This window comes from Mustela putorius, unplaced genomic scaffold, assembly GCF_011764305.1.
Source record: "Mustela putorius furo isolate JIRA1106 unplaced genomic scaffold, ASM1176430v1.1 tig00003972_pilon_pilon_pilon, whole genome shotgun sequence".
Classification (NCBI taxonomy): domain Eukaryota; kingdom Metazoa; phylum Chordata; class Mammalia; order Carnivora; family Mustelidae; genus Mustela; species Mustela putorius.
Genome location: NW_025422115.1, coordinates 7,759,982 through 7,786,759, shown reverse-complemented (window position 1 = coordinate 7,786,759; position 26,778 = coordinate 7,759,982). Strand labels below are relative to the sequence as shown.

The window sequence follows — 26,778 nt, the reverse complement described above, 5'->3', positions numbered from 1 at the left end:
ATTCATGCAATGAAATGTTACATATGCAAGTTAAGGTCTACACGTACCAACATGGGTAAGTATCAAAAACAGAGCACTGTGTAAAAGAACACAGCACTGATGACTGACAACATGATATCATTTGTGTGAATTTTCAAATATACCAAACAGTGCTCTGTGTTGATTACAGACACATGGGCACCTAGTAGGAAGAATAAAAGTGTGGATGGGGAGGACACACAGACTGCAAGATGGCGGCTACCCACTGAAAAGGGAGTAAAGATGAGGCAGTGGGAGTGGGGATGCTGGGGGACATGTAGAGAGAGATCCAACTGTCCAGAGCAATTTCTTTCCTTTAATAGGATTTGAAGCAAATATGGCAAAATGTTGGTGCCCGTTATATGTGGATGCTCTGACACAAGTGTGTGTTGTAGATTATTTTTCTCTACACTTTTCTGGTTACATTAAATTTTTCATCATAGCAAGAGACCAATAATTGACTCTCTAGGCAGAATGCATACAGCCCACAGAGGGCAGTACAGGGGAGGTGTCTCTCTGGTGGGGGTGGGGGATTGGCTGGACAATATTGTCTTGAGTGAAAAAGAAACTTATGCTTGGTAGGTTTTCCTACCTAAGAAGACCCAATGCTCTTCAAGAATGTAAGGAATGGGGCACCTGGCTGGCTGAGTCAGTAGAGCATGAGATTCTTGATCTCAGGGTCATGAGTTTGAGCCCCACACTGGATGTAGAGATTACTTTAGAAAAAAAAAAAAGAAATTAAGGGGTAAACCAATTATGATCCCTTCTTTAAACACAAACAAAAACAAAACAAAAAACTACCGGACTACAAAATCTGGCCACGCATGAATCAACAACATGAGGAAGTAGGCATGTCCTTTAGTAAAGGAAACAGCCTGGGTGGAATATGTGGTACCAGGGACACTGGTGTGTACCGAACACACCTAAATATGGGACAAAGATGAAATACTGCAGGAAGTAGGATAGCAGAGAAGACAAATGCTACTAACTTGCTCTATGAACTTAACAGTCTAACTAGACCAAAAAAAGGGGGGGTGGATAATGAGATTAAAATGCCAGACAGTGTCCTAAGTACTTTATATTACAAATTATAATAATATATATAATTATAACATTATATCATAATATGTATTATAATAATAAATATAATAACTCATTTAATGTTCATGAAAACCTGTGAGAAAGATACAATTATCAGGACAATTGAACCACAGTGAGGTTCCATGGTTTGCCCAAGGTCAAGTGGCAGAGCTGGGATTTGAACCCAGACTGTTTAAGTGCCAGGGGTTAACCCCCATGCTATACTATTCTGTGAAATGAAGTATGTGTCTGCTAATTTCCACTGCACTGGTAACAGGCATTCAAGAATCACTGTGTACAACTGAACTAGTTTCTGAAAAAATGACTCCAACTACTTAAAAATTTTTACAACATTTTCTACTGGACTGTGAAGCATATTCATATTCTGTTTCTTGTTAAATTATAACAAAAATAAATCTAAATTTTAGTAATTATCCTTACAGTAAAATGTATATAAAACTCTCTATACACATACTCTCTATTTATATCCATAAACAGAGGGATGCCTGAAATGCTGTTCACCAGATGGCACAGTGATGGGTATTTGTTGGAGGTGGCATTTTGTATGTATGGTTTTTCTCCTTTATTTTTTTTATACCTATCTGTATTGCTTGAATGTTTGTAGTGGTATTCCTCATTTTTTACAACACAGTCTACACCAAATGTCCATGTAATGATATTTTGATAAGGCAAAGTAAGAAAGAAAAGACCAAAGTACCTCACATAGAAACATGGGGAAAAGGAAGAGCATATGGACATTAAGAAGGAGAACATATCCATAAAAATGATGTGTAGGATCAGAAAGGTTTTTTGAAGATTGCATCCTGGGTGGACTGCAAGCAGACAGAGCCTCCGCGAGCCAAGGGCAGAGAGCCCAGGAGAGAGCAGGGTGTGCTCGGAAGGGACAGGATGAAAGGCAATGCCCTTGGAGCTAGAAGGAATACCATGGAGACTAAAAATGTAAGTACAAAAGAGGAGTTCAGACTGAAGGAAACCAAGATCGGAACTTATACCCTGGAAAACCAAACTAGTGAGAGAGGGAAAAGCTTAGGAGATTCTATCAGAATGCAAAAACATAAAAGAACACCACTTGATGAGGTCTACTGTAGTGAGAAAAAAGACGGGAGGTCACAGGATATGAGGACAACGTATATTGATAAAAAGTGCTACAAGATGAACTGGAAACGATTTTCCAAAGAGATACATGCACCACCGTGGTACAGAGGCAGACACTTATTGTATCAAATAAAATATTTCTCTACCAGTAAGTGCTCCAGATACTGCCTGAAATGCTCTCTGAGTACGTAGTAGAGGGACCAATTTGTTTTACCAGGTCAGAAAAATAAAGCCTGTTTATTTATCTGGAGCACCAAATTCTTTGGTATTCTAAGATAATATACATTTCCTTCTCTCTGTTTCTCTTTCTCACACACACCTCATCTCACACTCACTAGTTAAGAAGTTCCTTTAATCTAAATTAAATAAAGTATAGTTCAAAGAGTATCAATAAATATAATTATGTCACAGGACAAAACTGAATACCTTTTTTTCTTAAGATTTTATTTATTCATTTGACAGACAGAGATCACAAGTAGGCAGAGAGGCAGGCAGAGAGAGAGGAAGCAGCAGACCCCTGCTAAGCAGAGAGCCTGATGCATGGCTCCATCCCAGGACCATGAGATCATGACCTGAGCTGAAGGCAGAGACTTTAACCCACTGAGCTACCCAGATGCCCCAAAACTGAATATCTATAAAATAAACAAGTGTGGAGTGAAGTCCCCAAGATGGTAAAATCGTTTTCTACTGTCATCTGTCACAGAACACCCATTTCAATCATCACCAGCAGACAAGAGTATCTCTGTGGGAGTTTGGAAGTCCAGCAGAGAAGTTTCAGAAAAAAAAAAAAAAAAAAAAAAAGACAAAACAAGAACAGAGGCACAGAAGAGAGTAAGAAAAACAGTTTCACTTTGCCTGCAAAAGTCCTCTCACAAGACAGCACAGCTCAGGGACAAGAAAGACCCCTCAGCCAGCCTGTGATGTCTCCTGTGGGAAAAATGAAAACATGTCAGAGGTTTTCCCAGGTTTTCCTAGTTATGTGGGACACTGCCCAGAAGGCCTACTTCTTTCTTGCTCCACCAAGAATAATGAGGGGAACTATAACTTTTGGTACATGCTCTGGCTTTATGGGCTTACAAAAAAAGCATATGATCTTAAGAGCTACCCCTCCAAGAAAAAAACAAAAAAGTAGGTGGCAGGCACACCCATAAAAGGTACAAGAAAGTCTCAAAAACCCTAGATGTGCTGATTGTTGAAGGTATTTCTCTCCAAAGCCGGTCAGTAAAGACTAGGGGAGGTGACTGCTTCTTCAAACACAAGAATGAAACAAAAAAAGAAAAAAAAAAAAAAAAGGATGCCCACTCTCACCACTTCTTTCAACATAGTACTGGAAGTTCTAGCTAGAGCAATTAGGCAAGAAAAGACATAAAAGGCATATATATCAGAAAAGAAGTAAAACAGTATCTGTTTGCAGATGCTATGAACTTACATATAAAAATTCTGAAGGCAGAGAAAAAAAGGCAAACAAAAAAAAAAAATGCAAAAAAAAAAACCCTGTTAGAACTAATAAACAAATTCAGTGAAGCTGCAGAATACAAACTCAACATACAAAAATCAGCTGTATTTCTATACATTAACAGTGAATTATCTGAAGGAGAAATTAAGAAATCACTTATAATAGCATCAAGGGGCATGTGGGTGGCTCAGTCAGTTGAGTATCTGACTCTTGGTTTCAGCTTAGGTCATGATCTCAGGGGCATGAGATCGAACCATGCACTGGGTCCACACTCAGTGTGGAGTCTGTTTAAGATTCTCTACCTCACCCTCTTCCTCTGCCCACCGCCCCCCCAACCTGCTCGCTCATGAGTTTTCACTCCCTCTAAAATAAATAAATAAATATTTTTTAAAAATAGCATCAAAGCAATATAATACTCAGGGGTAAATTTAACCAAGTTGGTGAAAGACTTGCACAATGGAAATTAACACTGATGAAAGCAATTGAAGATGGCTCACATAAAATCAAACATATCCCATGTTCATGGATTGGAAGAATTAATATTGTCAAAATGTCCATACTGCACAAAGTGATTTACAAATTCAATGCAATCCTTCTCAAAAACCCAATAGCTTTTTCACAAAAATAGGTAAAACAATCTTGAAATTCATGGGACCACAAAAGACTCTGAATAGCCAAATAAATCCTGAGAAAGAAGAACAAAGCTAGAGACATCATGCTTCTTGACTTCAAACTCTATTACAAACCTACAGTAATCAAAACAGTATAGTACAGGTATAAAAACAGACACACAGACCGACAGAACAAACCTGAGAACCCAGAAACAACCCACATATATACGGTCAAGTAACAAAATGCCAAGAACACACTGGAAGAAGGGGCAGTCTCTCCAATAGATGGTGCTGGGAAGACTGATTATCCACATACAAAAGAATGAAACTAGACCCTTATCTTATACCACTCACAAAGATTAACCTGAAATGGATTAAAAATGTAAATAAAAGACCTAGCTGTAAAATTTCTAGAAGAAAATATAGGAAAAAAACTTGACACTAGTCTTGGCAATGATTTTTTTTAGTAATGATGCTAAAAGCACTGGAAACAAAAGCAAAAATAGACAAACAGAACTATATCAAACCAAAAAGCTTCTACATGAATAAAATAAACAAAATGGAAAATCAAGATATGGAATGGGAAAAAACATTTGCAAACTACATATCACATAGGAAATTAATACCTAAAATATATAAGGCACTCATACAACTCAATAGCAAAAAAAAAAAAAAAAAAAAAAAAACAACCCACCATAAACAATCTTATTAAAAATGAATAAGTGACTGAATAGATATTTTCCTAAAGAAGACATACAAATGGCTAAAAAGCACATGGAAAGGTACTGGACATCACTCATCATCAAGGGAATTTGACCAAAACCACAACGAGTTATCACCTCACATCTTTTAGAATGGTTGTTATCAAAAAGACAAGAGATAATGATTGTTAGCAAGGATGTGGGGAAAAAAGAACCCTTGCAGGTTATTAGTAAAAATGTAAATTAGCATAGTCATCATGGAAAACAGTATGGAGGTTCCTCAAAAAATTAAAACTACAACTACCATAATATCCAGGAATCCCACTTCTGGGGATTTATCTGAAGAAAACAAAATTAGTATCTCAACGGGCTATTTGTACCCCCATGTTCATTGCGGCATTACTCACAATAGCCATGATATGGAAACTACCTATGTGTTCATCAACAAATGAAAAAAGAAAATATGTGTGTCACACACACACAAATGCAGTTACATACACAAGAATATTATTCGGCCATAAAAAAGAAAATGCTGTCATTGCAACAACATTAATATACCTATGGGACATTATACTAAGGTGGAATAAGCCAAATATAGAAAGAAAACTACCACATGATCTCACTCACAGTGTGGAATCTAAGGCTGTTTTTTTAAAGTCGTTCATAGAAACATGGAGAATGGTGTGGTTCTAGAAGGTGGAAATGAGAAAATGTTGGTCAAAGTGTAAAACTCTGTTATAAGATAAATAAGTTCTGGAGACCTAACGTACAACATGGTGACTATAGTTACTAATATTGTAGGTGTACTTTAAATTTACTAAGAAAGCAAATCTTGAGCATTTTCACCACAAAAAAAGGTAACTATGTAAGGTGATGTTTGCTAATTAAATTGTGACAATCATTTCAGTGTACAGTTGACCCTTGAACAACACAAGAGTTGGGGTACCAATACCCTGCACAGTTGAAAATCCACATGTAAGGTGAAAGAAAAAATACAAAGCAGCAACAAGTCCAAAACCCATAAACTGAAGAACAATTCTGGATTTCTCGGAAATACTACTAAAGAATAAAAATAATCTTCTCAAAAAAATATAGCAAACAGCTATACAATTTACAAGTGTCAGTAAAGGAGATAAAAGTAAACAATTTTTTATTTGGGTGAACAGAGAGCAAAATAACCATCAAACATTCATTTAACTCTGTGATATACGATCAAAGAATTCACTTTCCACCTTCATCCTTTCAGAATTATTCGGGTTACTATCAATACTATAATATCCCCACATTCATTGCAGCATTATTTACAATAAGTAATAGAAGAAAACCAACTTAAGTGTCCATCAACAGACAAATGGAGGGGTGCCTGGATGGCTCAGTGGGTTAAGCCTCTGCCTTCAGCTCAAGTCCTGGGGTCGAGCCCCACATCGGGCTCTCTGCTCAGCAGGGGGCAGGGCGCCCCCATGCCTGCCTCTCTGTCTACTTGTGATCTCTCTCTCTGTGTCAAATAAATAAATAAAATCTAAAAAAAAAAAAAAGACACAAGTGGGCATACACATACAATGGAATATTACGGCCATAAAAAAGGATGAAATCTTGCCTTTTGCAGCAACATGGATGGATCTAGAGGGTACTATGCTAAGTGCAATAAGTCACAGAAAGACAAATACTATATGACTTCACTTACATGTGGAATCTAAAAACAAACAAACAAAGCAAAACAAGAACAGACTCATAAATACAGAGAATAAGGGCGAATGATGGGATGGGCAAAACAGGTGAAGAGGATTAAGAGACAGAAGCTCCCATTATAAATTATATGTCACAGGGATATAAAATACAGCATAAGTAACACAGTCAATCTATGGTGACAGATAGTAGCTAGACTTACTGTGATAATCATTTTTTAATGTTTCTAAACATCAAATCACTCTATTGTATACCTAAAACCAGTATAATATTGTATTTCAACTCTACTTCAATTAAAAAAATACTATAGTAGTCACCAAATAAATAAATAAATAAATAAAATAAAAGTAATTCCACATATGGCAATCTGACCCTATATTAAATTGTACCCACCAATTCTACAGAACACCTCCCATGTTTCCTATGAAAAAAGCAATTGGAAAACTAAAGGAGTAATCCACATACAACTTAAACCTAAAAACCAGCACTGAAATAGAAAACAAAACTGTAAAGTCTTCAGTGAAAATCGACAAGAATTAAGTGAGTTTAGCAGCGTTGCAGAATACAAGATTGATAACCAAGATGAAACTGAATTTCTAGATACTAGTAACAAGTAATTAGAAACTTAACTTTTAAATAATACCATTTACAATAGCATTAAAATGAAGAAAAAAAACACAAAATAAATAAGGGTTAAGTCTGACAAAAGATGTGTAAGACCTGTACACCGAGAAGTAAAAACTACCGCTGGAAGAAATTACAGAACTAAATAAATGTGTTCAGAGGGCAAAAAACTCAATATTGTAACAACATCAATTCTCTCCAAATTGATCTACATTAGTGATTTTTCACCTAGAGGTGACGTCTCCCCAGGGGTTGTTTGCAATATCTAGAAGCATTATTAGTTGTTGCAACTTGTAAGCAGGGAATAATTCTGCTCTCTAGTGGGTAAAGACCAGGGATGATACTGAACATCCTACAATGCAGAGAACAGCCTCCATAACATACGATTACCCAGGCTGAAACGTCAGCAACGCCAGCGACAAGGTGGAGAAATACTCATCTATAGACTTAATGCAATTCCAATCAAAGCCCAGCAAGTTTCGTTGTAAAATGGAAACACTAATTCTAAAATTTACATGAAAATTCAGAGGATATAGAGCAGCCAAGACAACTTTGAAAAATAAGATCAATTGGAGGGCTAACACAACCTGATTTCAAGGCTTAATATAAAAGTTACAGAATGTTGGCTGAGTAATATTCCACTGTATATATGAACCATATCTTCTTTATCCATTCGTCTGTTGAAAGGGTAAATTCTTTTCACTACATCTATATCTTCGGGGTAAATACCCAGCAGTGCAATTATCATATGGTTTCACTTACGTGTGGAACATTAGGAATAGCATGGAGGACATTAGGAGAAGGAAAGGAAAAGTGAATTGGGGTAAGTCAGAGGGGAAGACAAACCATGAAAGGCTGTGAACTTTGAAAAACAAACTGAGGGTTTTGGAGGGGAGGGGGGTTGCGGGTTGGGTGTCCCTGGTGGTGGGTATTAAGGAGGGCACGTATTGCATGGAGCACTGGGTGTGGTGCATAAACAATGAATCTTGGAACACTGAAAAAAAAATAAATATTTGGTAAGAAGGAAAAAATAAATGGTAATAAATAAATTTCCCCTAAGGGGAAAAAAATCAATCAACCAATCAATCAATGATAGTTAGTTAACATTAAAAAAAACTACAGAATATTGAAAAAGAATTCTCCATGAATTTCTGCATCGTCTGGGCTTTCTTAGCAAGCAGCTCTGGAATACATAGTTAAAGGATGATTTGAATGCCTTGAAAGATAGAAAGAATGTATTGCTCAGGAGAGACATAGAGACTTATCTCGCATATAGCCATTTTCTTACATTCCAGTGTATTGAACCTAGTGAACTTTCCTTTCCTCCACGGGGATTTGTTTACATTGCAGAGTAAGAGTCTCACCTCCTCCTCTCTCTCTCTCTGGAAGAGAAAAAGGGCAGAGGTGCCAACCAACCTATTTGAATTCACAGTTCCTCCCCAATGGGGCAATGCCACTGCACCCATAGGAAAACGATTACCACTCACCATGTTTCCCCTCAGGGAACTGATGCAAGATGCACTGTGAGCAATAAAATGTTTGTTCTCTGATACAGAGACCTTATTTCCTGAACACACACACACACACACACGCATGCCCACACACAGTTGTTTTTAGCTTATTAACCAAGACAATGGGGTAGTAGTAACAAGATAAACAAATAGACCAATGGAGCATTACAGAAATAGCCCCACACATACAGGCACAAAAAACTTTTGACAATCGTACAAAGGCAATTCCACAGAGAAAGGATAGTCTTTTCATCAAATGCTGCTGGAAAAACTAGATATCCATATGGACAAAATGAAATAAACTTTAATCCATATCTCAAACTACATACAGGAGTTAATTTCAAGTGAATCGCAGACCTAAATATAAAACTGAAAACTGTAAAATTTACAGGGAAAAAAAAAGAGAGAAAAATCTTTGTGACCTTGGATCTGGCAAAGGTTTCTTAGATAAGACACCAAAAACATAATCTATAAAATTAAAAAAATTGAGAGGCCAAACTTCAAAAAAAATTTAAGTTAAGTGTCTGTTAGTTAAGTGTCTGTCTTCAGCTCAGGCCATGATCCCAGGGTTCTGGGATCGAGTTCTTCATCTGGCTCCCTGCTTAGTAGGGAGCCTGCTTCTCTCTCTCCCTTGCTCCTTCCCCCTGCTTGTGCTCTCTCACTCTCTCTCTCTCTCTGTCAAATGAATAAATAAAACCTTTCAAAAAATTGTACAACTCTTATCTTTTTAAAAACACCAAGACATCATTAAAAGAACGAAAAGGGGGCGCCTGGGTGGCTCAGTGGGTTAGGCCGCTGCCTTCTGCTCAGGTCATGATCTCGGGGTCCTGGGATCGAGTCCCGCGTCGGGCTCTCTGCTCAGCGGGGAGCCTGCTTCCTCCTCTCTCTCTCTGCCTGCCTCTCTGCCTGCTTGTGATCTCTCTCTGTCAAATAAATGAATGAAATCTTTAAAAAAAAAAATAAATAAATAAAAAAAATAAAATAAAAGAACGAAAAGCCAAGCAAACAATGGGAGAAGATATTTGCAAAGTATATATTTCATACAGGATTTGTACATAGAATATATAAATACCCCTTAAAATGTAATAAACACAGTGAAGTCAGAAAAAAAAAAAAAAAGAAAGACAGCATAAGCACCAATGAATAGTCTCTGTGCCATAAAACAAATGAGAAAATCGGCCCCAAATAGTCAGAATTGACTTTTTTCAGAACTCTAGAAATAAACAAAAGGCTTTCAGCATTCTAATGAGTGTTTATTAAATGAAAATGGCTGTTATCTCAGTAAGAACAGAGAGACTTGTGGCATTTTAAGTTTGCCCTATTCCAATGCCACTTTTCATACTCCGCTGCAACTGAAAACCAACAGCCCACAATCATGATGTATACCAGCAGCCTGACAAAACACAGTTAAGTTCCTTCCAAGTCCCATTCCAGGAGAACTGCCATTATTTGACCTGTCTGGTAGCTCTCTGAAAGAGCTCACTCAGAAGACTGTCTTTATTTGACCTGCCTCGGAGTTTGCTCAGTATGAAGTCTTTTTCCTTGGGGATATTTGTGAAAAACAATTAACAACAATTGTTAAAGTCACAGCTGCTAGATGCAATGGATACCAAAGGGGCAAAAAATAGGCTGACCAAAAAGCTTAAAGGAAAAAGCCATGAAAAAGAAAGAAGGAAGGAAAGAAAATTTTAAAAAGAAAAGAAAAGACGAGAAGAGAGAGAGAGAGAAAAAAGAAAATGCCAAGTAACATGAGGGATCTATAGGGCCTTTGAAAAGCTCCAACATACATGTGAAAATCCAGAAGGCCATGATCATGCAAAAGGGTATGCACATGCCAAGGACTGTGTGTATGCTCAGGAAAGGCCTGAGAAAGTCCTAAGTTCTCATTTCTGACTGACCGTGTGATTCTGTGCAAGCAGAAAGTGAAGGCTAAGGAGGAATTGAAAACTAACTGGTTGACTGTTGAAAGCATGTTCTAAAATGTGCACACAGAGCCTTTCCATAAAGACGTCTGAAAGTCTAATTGATTCTAGGCATTTAGGAAATTTCTGTCTGATCATTAGTTGACCTCTACACTAACCATGCAGAGAATTCAGCAGCCACACCTGAAAAAAAAACACAAGCTTTTACAGAATTAGTTTTTAAGAGGCATTAAATAAGCAACAACAAATAACGATAATAATAAACACCAGGGAAAGGGAATAATCAAGTTTCCAAAGTGCCCTCATTACATTACTTAAAATATCCAATTTTCAGGAAATGATTATGAGGCATCCAAGGAAGCAAGAAAATATGGCCCACATAGAGAAGGGAAAGAAATCTATCAAAAGAAGCTCCCTAGGAAGCTTGGATGTTGGGACATATCAGATAAAGACTTCAAATAAGGTATTTCAAATATGCCCAAAAAATATTGTCTCACCAGAGGATCAAATAAAGAGACAGAAATTATTTTTTAAGTGAAAATTCTGTAATTAGAAAAAGTACAGTACTAAAATAAAACACTTACGTAAGAGCTCAAATGCAGATCTGAGCAGGCAAAAGAAAGAATGAGTGAACTTATAGATAGGTTAAGATCATTCAGTCTGAGGAACAGAAGAAAAAAGAATGAAAAATACAAACACAGCCCAGCCTCAAAAATCTGTAGGACCCTACATAGCATAGCAATATATAAATAATAGTAGCCTCGGAAGGAAAGGGGAGAGAAAGAGGCAGAAATAATGTTTGAGGAACTAATGGTGAAAACTTCCATGAAAAGCATTAAATATGAGATGTAGCATCTAAGAAGTTCAATCAAACTCAAATTATGATGAACTCAAATGCATGTACACCCAAATCATAAAAAATTGTTGAAAGACAAAGAGAATCTTGAAAACTGCAAGAGAGAAGCAATTAAACATGTACAAGGGATCCTCAATAAGACTAACAGTTGATTTGCCATCGGAAGGCAGTGGAATTCAAAGTACTGAGAGACTCTCAACCAAGTATTTTATATTCAAAAGATTATCCTTCAGAAAGAAGAAATTAAGATGCTCCCAGATAAACTAAAACTGAGATAATTCATCACTAGCAGACTTGCCCTGTGAGATATATTGAAAGGAATCTGTTAAGCTGAAATGAAAGAATACTAAGTAACTGAAATCCACGTGAAGAAAAAAAAGGGCACCAAGACGGTAAATATAAAAGATGATGTAAATGTATTTTTTGGCCTGGAATTCTTTTTTTTTTTTTTCTATCATCTGATTTAAAAGACATCTACAGGGAGTCTAGATGGCTCAATCTGTTAAGCATCTGCCTTTGGCTCGGGTTATGATCCTGGGGTCCTGGGATGGAATTCCACATCGGGCTCCCTGCTCAGCAGGGAGTCTACTTCTCCCTCTCCTCCCTCTACCCCCTTCCCATTTGTGCTTGCTCTCTCTCTTGCTCATTCTAATAAATAAATAAAACCTTTAAAAAAAAGAAAAGACATCTACATAAAAATAATTAAATACCTGTATTGCTCAAGAACACAATGTTTGAAGACATAATTTATATGATAATATCAGCACAAATGATGGGTAAGAAATGGAGATACATATAAGCAAAAATATTGCATACTGTTGCAATTAAGTTGGTTTTATTTTGAAGTACTTTTCATAAATTAATACTTTAATGTTAATCACCAGGGTAACCACAGTACAGTAACTCAAAAATTTAGTAAAAGAAAAGCTAAGGGAATAAAATGATATACTGGAAAATACGTATTTAATAAAGAAGGCAGTAATGCATAAATAGAGGAAGAAGACATAAGACATAACAGAAAACAAACAGAAAAATGGCAGATATAAATCCTACCTCACTGGTAATTTTATTAAATGTCAATGGATTAAACACTGACATTCAGTGTTACTCAAATTTTAAAAGGCAGAAATTTACAGAATGGATTTTTTACATGATCTGACTATATGCTGTCTACAAGGCAAACACTTTACACTCAAACATATACATAGACTGAGAGTAAAAGGATGGAAAAAAACACACTATGCAGACAGTAACCAAAAGAGAGCTGAAATAGCTATACTAACAACAAACAAAAGAGATTTTGAGATTAAAAAATATTACTGGGGACAAGGAAGGTTTAATAATAATAAAAATAGGGGTGCCTGGGTGGCTCAATGGGTTAAAGCCTCTGCGTTCAGCTCGGGTCATGATTCCAGGGTCTTGGGATCGAGCCCCACATGGGGCTCTCTGCTCAGTGGGGAGCCTGCTTCCCCCTCTTTCTCTGCCTACCTCTCTGCCTCCTTGTGATCTCTGTCAAATAAATAAATAAAATCTTTTTAAAAATTAATGATAAAAATATCAATCTAACTAGAAAATATAATTATTATAAATAAATGCACACCTAACAACAGAGACCCAAAATACCCGAGCAAAAATAGGGAAAATTTAATACAGAAATAGACAATTCAACAATAATAGTTCCAGAGTTCAATAACCCACTTTCAAAAGGGACAGAATACCTAGACAAAAGTTCTATAAGGAAATACAAAACTCAAACAACATATAAACCAACTCAACCTAATAGACATCTATAGGACACTCCACTCGTCAGCAGCATAATATATATTCTTCTGAAGGACACACGGAACATTCTCAGTATAAATCCTAAGCCAGGCCATAAAACAATAATAATTTTGAGACAACTGAAACCATACAGAGTATGTTCTTTGACCACAATGAAATGAAATTAGAAATCAATAATGGAAGGAAATCTGTAAAATTCACAAATATGTAGATATTAAACATCCGGCCACTAAATAACCAGCATGTCAAATAAGAAATCACAACAGAAATTGGAAAATACTTTTACATGGATGAAAACAAAAACACAGCATACCAAAATTGAGGAGACGTAGCAAAATCAGTGTTCAGAGGGAAAATTATAGCTGTAAGTGGCTATATTTAAAAAGAAAATCTCAAGTCTACTTTAAGAAACTAGAAAAAGAAGATAAAGCTAAAGCAAACAGAACAAAATAAATAGTAAAGATTAGAGTAAAAATAAAAGAGAAAGTTTTAAAATAGAGAAAAGTCACTAAAACCAGAAGTTGGTTCTTTAAGAAGAACAAATTTTAAAATGGACAAACCTTTGGCTATATTGACTTAACAGAGAGGATGAGGGAGGGAGAAAAGGGGGGCAAGGGATAGACAGAAAAAGAGAAAGGGAAGGAGAGAGAGGATTCAAATTACTAATATCAGGAATGAAAGGGAGGCTATTACTATCAATACTACAGCAATGAGAGAATTATAAGGAAATACTATGAACTGAATACTGGCAAATTAACATAGATAAAATGGACAAATTCCTACAAAAGAAAATTGAGACTTTGAATTGAATAGACCTATAATAAGAGAAGAGGTTGACTCAATTTTCAAAAAAAAAAAAAAAAAAAAAAAAAAAAAAAAAAAGGCCCCAGGACTAGATGGCTTCACTGGAGTCTTCTACTAAACTTTAACCTATCCTTAACAAACTCCCCAAAACAGGAGAGGGAATAGTTTCCAATTCATTCTGTAAAAGTAGTATTACTCTGATACCAAAATTCACAAAACTACCACAAGAAAACTACAGAACAATATTCCTAATAAATAATACCAAAATGCTCTTAACAAAATATTAGGACACTATATCTAGCAACTTATAAGAAGTATTGCACAGCATGACCAACAGGAATTTATCCTGGGAATGCAAAGTTGATTTAACACATAAAAATTAGTCAATACAATAGAAAATATCAATAGAAAACAGGGAGAGCAAACCATATGGTTGTCTCAATAGACACAATAAAAACATTTAAAAACTCCAACATCCTTCCATGATTATAAAAAAATAAACCTCAAATAAAAAGGAATAGAAAAACCACTCTGAAATAAAAAGAAACATCTTCAACCCAATAAGGGCATCTACAAAGAACATACAGCTTACTGAAAGATTTCTGCCTTAAGATTAAGAAAAAAACAAGAATACCTGCTCTCATCACCTGCTTTTTTTTATTCAACACTGTACTGGCAGTTCTAGCCACAGCAATTCGGCAGGAAAATGAAATAAAAAGCATCCATATTGGAAAAGCAGAATTAAAACTCTGTTTGCAGATGATATGATCTTCTAGATATAAAATCTGAAGGAATCCACAAAGATACCATTAGACCTAATAAATAAGGTCATCCAGGTTTCAAGATACAAAATGGATATTAAAAATTGATAATATTTCTGTAAATGTACAATAAACAATTCAAAATAAGTTTAAGAAAACTCCATTTACAATAACATAAAAAATAAAACAGGAATAAACTTAACAAAAAAGATACAAGACTTGCATGCTGAAAACTACAAAACATAATTTTTTGTTTTACACAATAAATTTATTATATATAATACATATACATATATTATATTATATATTATGTATTATATACATATTACTTATAATTGATAAATTTATAATTAATCTGTTAATTATAATTAATTATATATCATATGTAATAAATTAATAGTTTATTGTTTTATACAAATTAAGACAAATTAAAGAAAACTCAAATAAATGGAAAGATATACCAGGTTTCTGGACTAAAGGATTTAATTTGTCTAGATGGCAATATTCCCCAAACTGATCTAAAAATTCAACATAATCTCAAGATTTTCTATAAAAGTGGAAAGCATGGATTCTATAATTTATATAGAAATGTTAAAAAAAAAAAAAAAGAAAAAAGAAATGCTAGGGACCAGAATAACAAGATTCCCATTTTCTGCTTTCAAAACTTACTATAAAGCTACAGTAATTAACAGGATGGTTCTGGCATAAGGGCAGATATACAAATCAATGGAAAAGAAGTAAGAGTCCAAAATGAAACTTATATTTATGGTAAACTGATTTCAACAGGAATGCCAAAAAAATTCAATGTGGAAAATAGTCTTTTCAATAAACAATGCTGGGATAAGTAGATAATTACATGCAAAAGAATTAAAACTGAACCTGTCTGACACCATATACAAAACTTAAGTTAAAATGGATCCAAAACCCAGATATAAGAGCTGAAACTATAAAACTCCTAGAAGAAAACAAAGATGAAAATCTTCATGATCTTGGATTAAATGGAATGGTTTCTTATATGTGACACCAAAAGTACAAGCAACCAAACTAAAAAACAGATGAATTGGATCTCATCAAAATTAGAAACTTCTGTTCTTCAATGGACACCATTAAGAAAGTGACAAGACAATGCACAGAATTAGAGAAAATATTTGCAAAGCATATGTCTGATAAGAACCTAGTCTTCAAACTATAAAGTGAACTCTTAGAACTCAGTAATAAAAAGACAATAGCCCAAATGAAAAATGAGTGAAGTATTCAAATAGACAAATAGACATTTCCCCAAAGAAGATACTCAGATAACAAATAAGCACACAAAACATTCTCAACATCTTTAGTCATTGAGGAACAGCAAATTGAAACCACAATGAGATACCACTTCACAACCACAACCACTTCACAATCATAGCTATAATCAAAAAACTGAAAAATGTAAGTGTTGGTGAGGATGTGGAGAGACTGGAGCCCAAAACACTTCTGGTAGGAACGCAAAGCAAGGCAACCACTTTGGGAAACAGCAGGCAGTTCCTCAAAATATTAAACAGAATTACACACAACCCAGTCATTCCACTCCTAGGCTCATACCCAAGAGAATAGAAAACATATGTTCATTCTAAATCTTGCACATGAATGTTCCCAGAAGCATTATTCATGGTAGCCAGAAAGTGGAAACTCAAATGTTCATCCAGTGATGAATGGACACACAAAGGTTGTATATCTCTACAATGGAATATTATGCAGCCATAAAATGGAATGGAGTATTGTTACATGCTACAACACATTGCTAAGTGTAAGAGGCCAGATGAAAAAGGCCAAAACTGAGATGTCCTTTAGTAGGTAAATAAGTAACAAGGTGAGGTGAATACATCCAAATGGTGAATAATTCCAATGGATAGAGTACATCATCCACAAACAACAGTATAGATTAATCTCAAAGACACCGTGTTGGATGAAAGAAGTGAATCCCAAAGGATTACATACTATACGATTCCATGTACAGAACATTGTCAAAAAGCCAAAACTATGGGCATGGAAAACAGATCAATAGCTGGCAAGGATTGTAGGGGGGATGACTATCAAGGGGTAGCATGCAATAAGGAAGGTTTGTTTAAGATAATGGAACTGTTCCCTATCTGATTTTGGTGGTGATTACAGGAATCTACACATATTCATAGGACCATGAACGCAGAAAACAGAAACAAAAACCTAACCACAAACAGAAAGAAACAAAAATAAGTCCTCCTTTCCTGACATGCACATTTTTTTAGTAATTAATTAGAAAAGCTTTGCAACTCAAAAAAGAACTTAACTGAGACTTATTTCAAAAATGACCTAATCAAGTCCATATTTATTAAATCCAAATGTTTCCAAATGAGAATATTTAATATGCTATACCAGGGAGAGGTGCATTCTATATACTGAAGTATAAGAATAAATTATTCAAGCTTGGATGCAAAAAGTGCAAAAATTAAAATTAAAATTCCATGTGTATGATATAATGTCAAGCTTGGAGGAAAAAAAAAGCATTCCTGTAGATTGAATTGAAAGGCTCTTGCAAACATTTCAATCACCTGATAAAAGGAAAAATAAAAGGGAAAAAATGGGGTCACAATTCCATTCTATCACAGGGAAAGTGACCCTCTTTCAAAAACGAAATGCTCCCCCTCAAGCTTCTAGAAGATGGTAGTTCTACCTTAGTCCCTCTGAATCATTCTCCACAACCCTCACTAACAAATGTTTGGCTTCAAGACAAGCCTCAGCCCATCACCTTTACCTGCCTCCTGAATAAAAACTTGAAAACAGCCAGTTAGCAAGCACCCCGTCTCTCCTGGACATTCCAGCATGTGAGCCCCACACCCTTCCAGCACTTCCTTATTTTTCTATCCTTGCCAGCCTAACACCTCCAGAGAGCCATGTCTGCTCCCACACTTCCACTCTCTTCTCCATCAACCCATCTGACTTTGTCACCCATCTTCCACAAAACCTGTACCGCAGTGGTCACCAATACCCTCCACATGGTGGAATCCAAATGATGCATCTGTTCTCTAGCTCAACTTCTCAGATGTCATCAACCCAACTGGATGCATGCTCTCCTTCTGGTCATATTTTCCTCTCACAAGCTCCTTAACATCCTCTTCATTTCCCCTGATTTGGCCACACTTTGTTGGTTTTCCTTCCTGGCTCTGTCTGCTCTCCTGGGCTTCTAAATAGTAGAATTCTTCAGGATCCAGGTGGAGGCCCTAATTTCTCCACACTCCCCCACTTTGCAGCCCATTTCTCCTCCTATTCCCCATGCCATCAGGATGAACCTACTCACCTTGTTCCATTGGTCCAATCTCTTTTGGGTTTCAGGATACTTTCTAATCGGTCAATGAGATCTGAGTTAACACTGCACTAAAAAAAGTTTCCGTGGGAAGGCAAGCTTGAGAAACATGAGCCTGTCCTCAACTTAGGAGTAGAAAAACAAGTATGTCTAAAACATTCTTAGAAAAAAAAAACAATTCAACTAGTTCTTTTCCTATTTTTACCTCAGTTTCTTTTAATTAAATGTTTTTACTTAAATTCAATTTAATGAACATATACTGTACTATTAGTTTCAGAGGTAGAATTGAATGATACAACCCAGTTTTCTAACAAGATTTGTACCACCTTCTGCTCTTCCTCCCTCACTGAAATTTAGTCCCAGGTGACATGAAACACAGAACTTACAGCTTTATTCCTAAGTAATTCCCAAGAATTTCCTTACCAGGATGCCAAAGCAGAGAAGCAAAAACAGAAGGGGTCTGCAGGCCCACTAGTCTTGCAGCCTCAGTTCTTTAAGGACCATGGAGACACTGGATGAAAGATGGAATTCCCTCCTCAGAAAAATGAACACATGCCCAAAACCCAGGCCTCTGTATAAAATTTCAAGGGTCCAAACCCTCACTCCCTAACCCATGGACTCAAGCTAAGCCTCCTATGCTGATTCTTGGTGGGGAGACCTCCACTCTTTCAGGCTTCCCAGGTTGGTCTCCCAAGAAAGTAAGCCCAATGCCAATAACAGTGTACACCATAACTGAGACCTCTCAGCCGAGGGATCAGCCCTACAGAAAATGCAGACTTGTTCATTTAACAAATATATCCTAAGCTCATCCTACATTCTAGGTGCTCTTGTACGCGGAGAAGATAGACTCAGTGAGCCCTTCCCTCAGGAAGGAGGTAACCCAGTGAATGGAATTGCTGATGCTGGGTCATCAGTAGTGTCATTTTATAGCATTTGAGACTCCATTCCATAAAAATTCCATCCAGATTTATAAGGCACCTCTACACCCTTTGAAATTAGAAACTACAGTCTCAATGTGAGGGTTGACCAAAAAAAAAAAAAAAAAAAAAGGGAGGGAAGATGAGCTGAAAGAGCAGCCACATGTCCTTCTAAACGGATGAAAAGATGCTCATCCTCTTGGCTCACCACTCCCAGGAGAAATCGAGCCTCTATTACCCAAGTGAGAGTCACACATTCCTGCCCAGCATGCCTAGAGTCACAACCATCTGGCACAATGGCCTTGTGCCCACTCAAAAGATAACAAGCCAGTTTCAAATGGTAAAGAAACCCAAAAATAAAGATGTAAAAACAGAGCCCCTAAAATGAGCCAAATTATACTTCCTCAGAAAACTCATCCTCTGATGGTAAATCAAGTCCAGAAGTCTTATTAAAAGAATTAGAATTCTAGATAGATAGTAAGAGGATTAGTTCCACAATGAAAGCCTATATACCAAAGCTGTTTTGTAATTCACTTAATTACAGATCTCTATACTTGAAAATTACATTTTTGTGTTTCAAATAGAAAAAAAAATTAAGAAGCAGTCTAAGCTCTATCAAAAGGAAAATGGTTTATAGATTACATTTGTAAAATAGAGTAATATGTAGCCATTAAAAATAACTACATAAAACTATGTATATTACTCAAGTGATATGTGTTGTTTTATCTGCCTTAAACTCTATTTTTCTTAAAAATTCTCCTTCATCTCATGTGACTCTACTTGGAACTTCCGATTGTACTCTTACTACATGCTCCCCCACCCCCAGCCACATGAAATAAATCTATTAGAGTCTGGGGCGCCAGGTGGCTCAGTGGGTTAAAGCCTCTGCCTTTGGCTCAGGTCATGATCTCAAGGTCCTGGGATCGAGACCCGCATCGGATTCTCTGGTTGGCAGGGAGCCTCCTTCCCCTTCTGTCTGCCTGCCTCTCTGCCTGCTTGTGATCTCTGTCAAATAAATAAATAAAATCTTTATTAAAAAATCTATTAGAGTCTTCCTTAGGATTTCCCAACCTGGAAAGTGAAAGCGACTCACATGTCCAGTTAAGAGGCTGTAAGTACATGAGCTCCCAAGAATTTCAAGTAGCAAAAGTCCACATAAAGGTGTAGGGTGTGTGTGTGATGTGTGTGTGTGTGTGTACACACACACATGGCTGTCCCAGTATAGACATAGGAAGGCTAAAGTTCACACAGTTTATAATAGAGTGGAAGGCAAAGAGAGAGGAAATTCTACTTTGTGAAATTCAAGGGAAGTTCTAGGATTATTGGTGATATTTTTCTTTGTCTTTAATATGTTTCAAATTAAAGGAAAGGTACCATAGTTTATCACTGACAATACCCCCAAGTTGCATTCCATAACTCGGCTATGAGTCAGTTATTGGGACTAGGAACATATTTTTCCAAAGAAACCATGCTATAAACACTGAGGTTAGATCCCAAGCCAAACCCATAAATACTAATTTAAACCATGATTTACTTTAGGGAAATTACGTTTTTTTAAAGTCCTTCCTATGTGCCAGACATTATGTCTTCTAAAAACATGAACTTGTTTATTTCTCAAAACAATCCCTGACAGGGTTTGATTTCCTGAAATAGGCAGCTGTAAGGTTTGGGATAACCTGCCACCTCGAGTTTCAGGGTAGGTTTCTCCATCTCCATAAACTTACCTACAACTATGACATTCCCAACTTAAGAGTTCGAAGGGGGAGAAAAAGCAGAGCTCTCTGTGAACAGAAGCGAGTCGGTCAGTGTGCATTCTGGACCCTGATTCTCCTCTGGTTTCTTCATCATCCTCATCTCTCATTCTCATTTCCTCTTCGCTTTCCTTAAAACACCATAGTTCTCTGGAGTTCTGTCCTCAGCCATGAGTTCCTCTCATCATGAGTGCTTTTCTTGGGTAACTATGTCTACTTCCACAGCCTGAGCCATCCCCCCCTAAGCAAAGATTCCCAAATCTTTACCTAGAGGACCTACCAAGAACAACCCACATGTTCACCACAGGAGCCTCAGGTGTCTCAGTTCTAACAATCCCCAAATGAACTCAAGATCCGTTCTAACCTCTCCTCCTGGCTCTGTCTCTAACTCATTTTAGCAAAGCTGCATGATCATCATCGTACCAGTCTTCAGACTTCCAAGTGCTGTCATGTGCTTTCTTCTCCTTAATCCTCACTGAAAACCTCTGGACAGGCATGGACAGACACTGTGTTTGAAGAGTACCCAGAATTTGTTTTGATCAGATCTGGTTAGATATACAGGCACAAAATGCTCTCCATGAAGGAAGAAGTTTGATTCACAGTTGCCTAGAAACAGGAGGCACACCACACCACAGAGCCACATAATGAAGCACTAGGGTCAGTCATGGGGCGGGGGGGCGGGGGGGATGCGTGGGCGAGTCTTTGCTGTGGTTTCCATGGGAAGGATCAGGTGAGGCAGAGTAAACAGACTTAAGAACAGCTAATTTGAATGATTTCAGGGGCTCTGGGTGTAGCGACTGTCCCTAGTTGTCTGGTAACTGACCCTGGGATGGGTAAAGCAGGTAGAAAGGTAGAGAGGGGCCCACAGTGTGGGAGTCCAATAGAGCAGGTGCTTGGGGGACACACACTCTGTATTAGTTAGTTTGTAACTTGAGAGGCATGCTTGCAGGCAAGTCATTTGCTAACTCTAGGAGTTAGCTAGCACCGGGAGGGGCATCTTTCCAGGGTCAGCAAGGTCCCAATGTCAAACCCTCAAAATATAGAAAGTAAAAAAACATGAGAAATACACACTCCCTGTCTTACACAGAATGACATCCAGAGATATTCACCAATTTGACTAAGTTCCAATGGGCTAACGGAAATTCTACCTTAGAGTTCACACAGCATTTACCTGCATCACCTCATTTCAGATCTCACAAGAACTTTGAAGCATAGCAGCTTTATTTATGCCCATTCTGCATCTGAGGAAAATGGAAGCTCAGAAAGGCTAAAGAGTTTTCTTTCAGTCACCTGACTAAAGAGAGGCGGCACTACAAGTAAGCCAGACCCTCTCTTCCAGCCCTTTCCCTGAGGGCTTTACCACACAGCCTCTGTAGACATTGGCTCCCACTGGGAAAATTCATAAGAAGTATGAGGCCCCTGGGTATAGATGGTCCCTCTCAGTTGTATGAGGCCTGGCTGGGGCTGTCCTTTCTGCTCACGCCTCCAACACTCAGATATGCTGAAGACACCTCAGTGGAGAGGAGGTGCTCCAGAACATAAATCTTTATTCCAGAAGAAGACTTCAGAATCAGTCTTGAGCAATCTTCTCATACCAAGGAAGAGGACTAAACAAGTTCCCTGAGCCTCGCTCTACAGCAGAAGATCTTTAGGCTCTTATGAGACAGACTCTGGATTATCATATGGCCATGTCATTCCTGGAATTCCTGGGGAATTCCTGGTGATGGCCAGGCCAGGAATGGTAGCCATCTTCAATATAAGCAGTGCTAACCTTGAGATGTTAATTTGGCTACAACACCGATTTATATAATAATCTCAAGCCTAAAACTCCCCTCCATGCTTAAACCCAAGATGTTTCTCCATTGTTCTGATGGACACCAAGTGACCCAGCACTGCACCCACCAGGCCAGTTGTGGGGACTTTGGTGTGTCCAGACCTTTACCCAGAGCTGGCCCTCATTTGGGGAAATCATTCCCTGATGACAAGGCCACTCCAGCATAGTATCCTGCAGGGGCAGCTGTCATGTCCATGGTGATGGTAGGCAGAGGTGCAAGTATCTGGTCATTCATTACATATCTTAGTGAGAGACTTGCCTAAGCATAAAAATACATATTATTTTATTGAAAATTACTTTCCTTTTTTTTTAGACTGCATTTAGTGTTTTATAATGCTATTTGAAATCCTACCTGAAAGAGTACACTGGACTTTCTAGGACTTCCATTTGGGGACACAATAAAAAATATTGTAACCGAGGCCTGTGGGATCTGACAGGGTTTGGCCACAAACCCAGAGCCGGCTCTGGCCAAATACCTCCTGCAGCCTTTCCTCTGGGCCCTGTCCTAGATCCTGTCCATAGTTCAGTGCTCACATATAGACTCATCTCCAAAACAGCTCCCTCAACAGGCCTTTAACATCGATAAAGAAAGAACAGAGAAGAAAAGAGAGAAGCATGTTACTTTATTCTTCCTTTTAGTATCTAAAACCATAGGTGGAGTAATGGATACCCCAGTGTGGTTGTGCCATACTTTCTTCCAAGTTTTCCTCTCATCTACAATGGCTCTCTATCATTCTTGCCTTTGCAAATTCCTTATGCATGGTTTTCCTTGAGATGGAGAGTTAGCTGGGGAAGGGAGCAGGCAATTTTGTCTACCAATGATTCATAGAACAAACATACTTTAAATGCCTCCTATCTTTTTTACCAGGACTCCTCACAGACACTCCAAACTTTGAAACTAACCGTGAAATTTAAAGTAATTCGGAATTTCACATTAGAAGTGTTTACTACCTGGAAAGTAGGCCATTGTGGAGTATAGTATCTTCTACCTTGACTAGAGCCTAGGAGATCAAGAAGACTCCTGGTTCAGAGGTCTGGAATCTGAAAGAAAAAAGCAGGGCCCACCTGGGGAGAACTGAATATAGGAATACCGAGGGCCAGGAGATCAAATGGTTGTATGAAATGTTCATTTTTAATGTTTATCCCATATTAAGGAGTGCAGTTTTAAATTTATTTCACTACGCTGTGATCAAGGGAAAATATTTTCTTCAGAAAATATCACTGGTAAACAAAAAGCTCAAGAAGTGATCCATGTTTACTAAAACTTTCAAGTACATTTTAATATATTCTGCAAGGACAAAATGTAGTTATGCAAGAAGGAGACAGTGGTTTCTAACTTGCGGTATTCACAGCCCAGATACGCTATGAAAAAAAAAAAATTCTCTTGACGATTTAGGCATCTATTCAGAATCGTAGGCAGAAAACATGGTCATACCTTCCTGCTGGCAGTCACACAAAAGCGATGCATCCCACACACTTGTTTTAGTAGCTCCAACACCGGCTGTTCTAGCAACTTCTGAGAGAATCTGCAATCACAGACTGGCTGTTGGTCACTGATGTGCCAAACAGCATCATCTTCTGACCTAAAACTAAAATCTCACTTTGACAAATGGGCTGACCAGATTAAGTTAGCCAAACCAATGCTTAAGCCTCAGTTTTGATTCTGAAAACTTTTTTTCTTTTTTCTAGATTTTTTTGTTTAGTTTCGTTTAATTTTATTTTTTCAATGTTCCAAAATTCATTGTTTATGCACTACATCCAGTGCTCCATGCAATAAATGCCCTCCCTAATACCCACCACCAGGCTCACCCATCCCCCACCACCTCCCCTCTAAAACCTTCAGTTTGTTTCTCAGAGTCCACAGTCTCTCATGCTTCATCTCCTCCTCCAATTTCCCCCAATTCACTTCTCCTCTCCTTCTCCCAAAGTCCTCTGTGTTATTCGTTATGCTCCACAAGTAAGTGAACAAAAAGGCACCCACAGAATGGGAGAAGGTATTTACAAATGACACTACAGACAAAGGGCTGATATCCAAGATCTATAAAGAACTTCCCAAACTCAACACCCAAAAAATAGATAATCATGTCAAAAAATGGGCAGAAGACATGAACAGACACTTCTCCAAAGAACATATAAAAATGGCTAGCAGACACATGAAAAATGTTCATCACATTAGTCATCAGGGAGATTCAAATCAAAACCACACTGAGATTTTGAACACTTTCTGCATATACTATAATAGCAAATAAGGATTTATATTGTTTTAACAAAAGAAGAGAGATCTCCCAGAGGATTTACCCCTACTAAATTTTAAAACCTACAAAATCCAAGGTCTTTCCAAGAATTAAAAGCAATTCTCAGATCGAAATACTTATAAAAATACATAAACTCCACTAAAAATACATAAACTCCACATACACACAAAAAGAATAAAAGGTATTAAATAGAAGAACCAAAATTACAGCCAAGATTGTCAACTATCCAAATGAAATTCAGTTATGTATTCACCATCCAAAGACAGCAGAGCCTTCCATGCTACTCTAACCTTGGTAGGAGCAAGGCAAGATTAACATGCATTGAGTACATGTTCTGTGTACTGTATACAGACCATTTCAGTTAATTCTCTCTGACTGTTGATTTCCTGCAGATAGGCTCCTTATCAGCACTCCACAGTTGCAGAAATGGAGGCTCAGCAACACACCCCAGGCTGCTTAGGCAGGAAGCACAAGTTGTGTCTAAAAAGACCTCCATTCTCTTTGGGTGTATCATAGCTATCTGATCGCGAATCCACAGCACGCCAAACTTCAACTCTCCAAAAATGTTTCCACAAAATTATGTTTTTCTCATCTCTTAAAAATGCACATTTTGGTTGCAGCAAGCAGTAGTCACTTTAAATATATCAGACATCAGAACGAGAAAGAGGTGCTCTGGACTGCTGATGCAGTGGTTACCAGTGGGGGAAGGAGAAGCAGTAGCTGAAGGAGTGACTGGGGACACAATTGCTGGACTAGGCTCAGGGACAAGAAATAACCTCTTTCAGTTTTTCTGCATGAAATACTTCTAAGTCTCCTCTGTCCCCCTTGCAAGAATTTCAATTTCATCATGGACTATAAGAATCCCAAGCAGTTTATGCAGCCCAGAAAATCTGGGGAAAGGTCCCTCATGGTCACCACTGAGTCTCTTATATCCCAGGTCCAGATGGTCCATTCCAAAGGGACTGTGGCAGGGATTCTGCTCCCCCCCCCCATCTCTGGTCATCTTCACCATGGAATCCTCCCTTTTCAAATGAACTGATCTGACACCCCAGTAAAAAAACAAGAGGCTGGCATTTCTCCCCTATAGCAAGGAAACCTCTCACCTGGGCAGACTGCAGCTCTGTGCTCTCTTTGGGGGGAAAAAGAAAAGAAATACCACTCATTCGTCAGCAAAGAGCCACCAGCAGACCATAGAGGGCTCAAGCAATGAGAAACAAGACAACATGTGGGTCTGTTTTCTATCTCTTCAGTTGTGCTATGCCAGGGTCCCAGGACTCTCCATGCATGACTTGGAAACTGCAGAAGATGTATTACATTGGACTGTATGTTACTGCCCAAATTGGACCATATGTGACCCCAAAAATGTTACTTTGTACCTTCAACCAAAGCCCACACTAGTGCAGTTACCCCCTTGGTAAAATTTAAAAAATAATAAAAATAATAAAAATTTAAAAAGGAGGATGGGCTTTCATGGGAAATGTTTGAGCCAACCAAACTCTAGTTCCAATCCTCAGGTTGCAATCCTAAATACTGGGAAGTGATTTCTGCATTGGGGTCTTTAAGAGGATGGGTTTTCACCTAACTAAAATGGATTTCATGGTAATACTGGGTTAGACTCTATAAATGTGGCTCATGAGTTCCAAACCTAAAATGGAAAACTGAGCTTCCAGGGTTTTATGATTATTGGTTTGTACTTCACTATTTTACTTATATCCCTCCTTGCTCTGAAAAATATTCAAGGGTTTTTATTTCACCATGTATAAAAGGGATGATT

The 26,778-nt window shown here is 37.7% G+C and overlaps 1 protein-coding gene across 4 annotated transcripts in view; it reads right to left on the bottom strand.

The window, feature by feature from the left end:
• Positions 1 to 26,778, bottom strand: part of FAM189A1 (family with sequence similarity 189 member A1) — a 486,040-nt gene that overhangs the window by 418,759 nt on the left and 40,503 nt on the right. The window contains exon 1 of one of the 4 annotated variants that reach the window (XM_045070538.1): positions 24,185 to 24,204. The exons of the other annotated variants lie outside the window; for them this stretch is intronic. The gene's annotated coding sequence lies outside the window, so the exon portion shown is untranslated. Of the gene's footprint in view, positions 1 to 24,184; positions 24,205 to 26,778 lie in introns of those variants that run through there. 4 annotated transcript variants of the gene reach the window in all.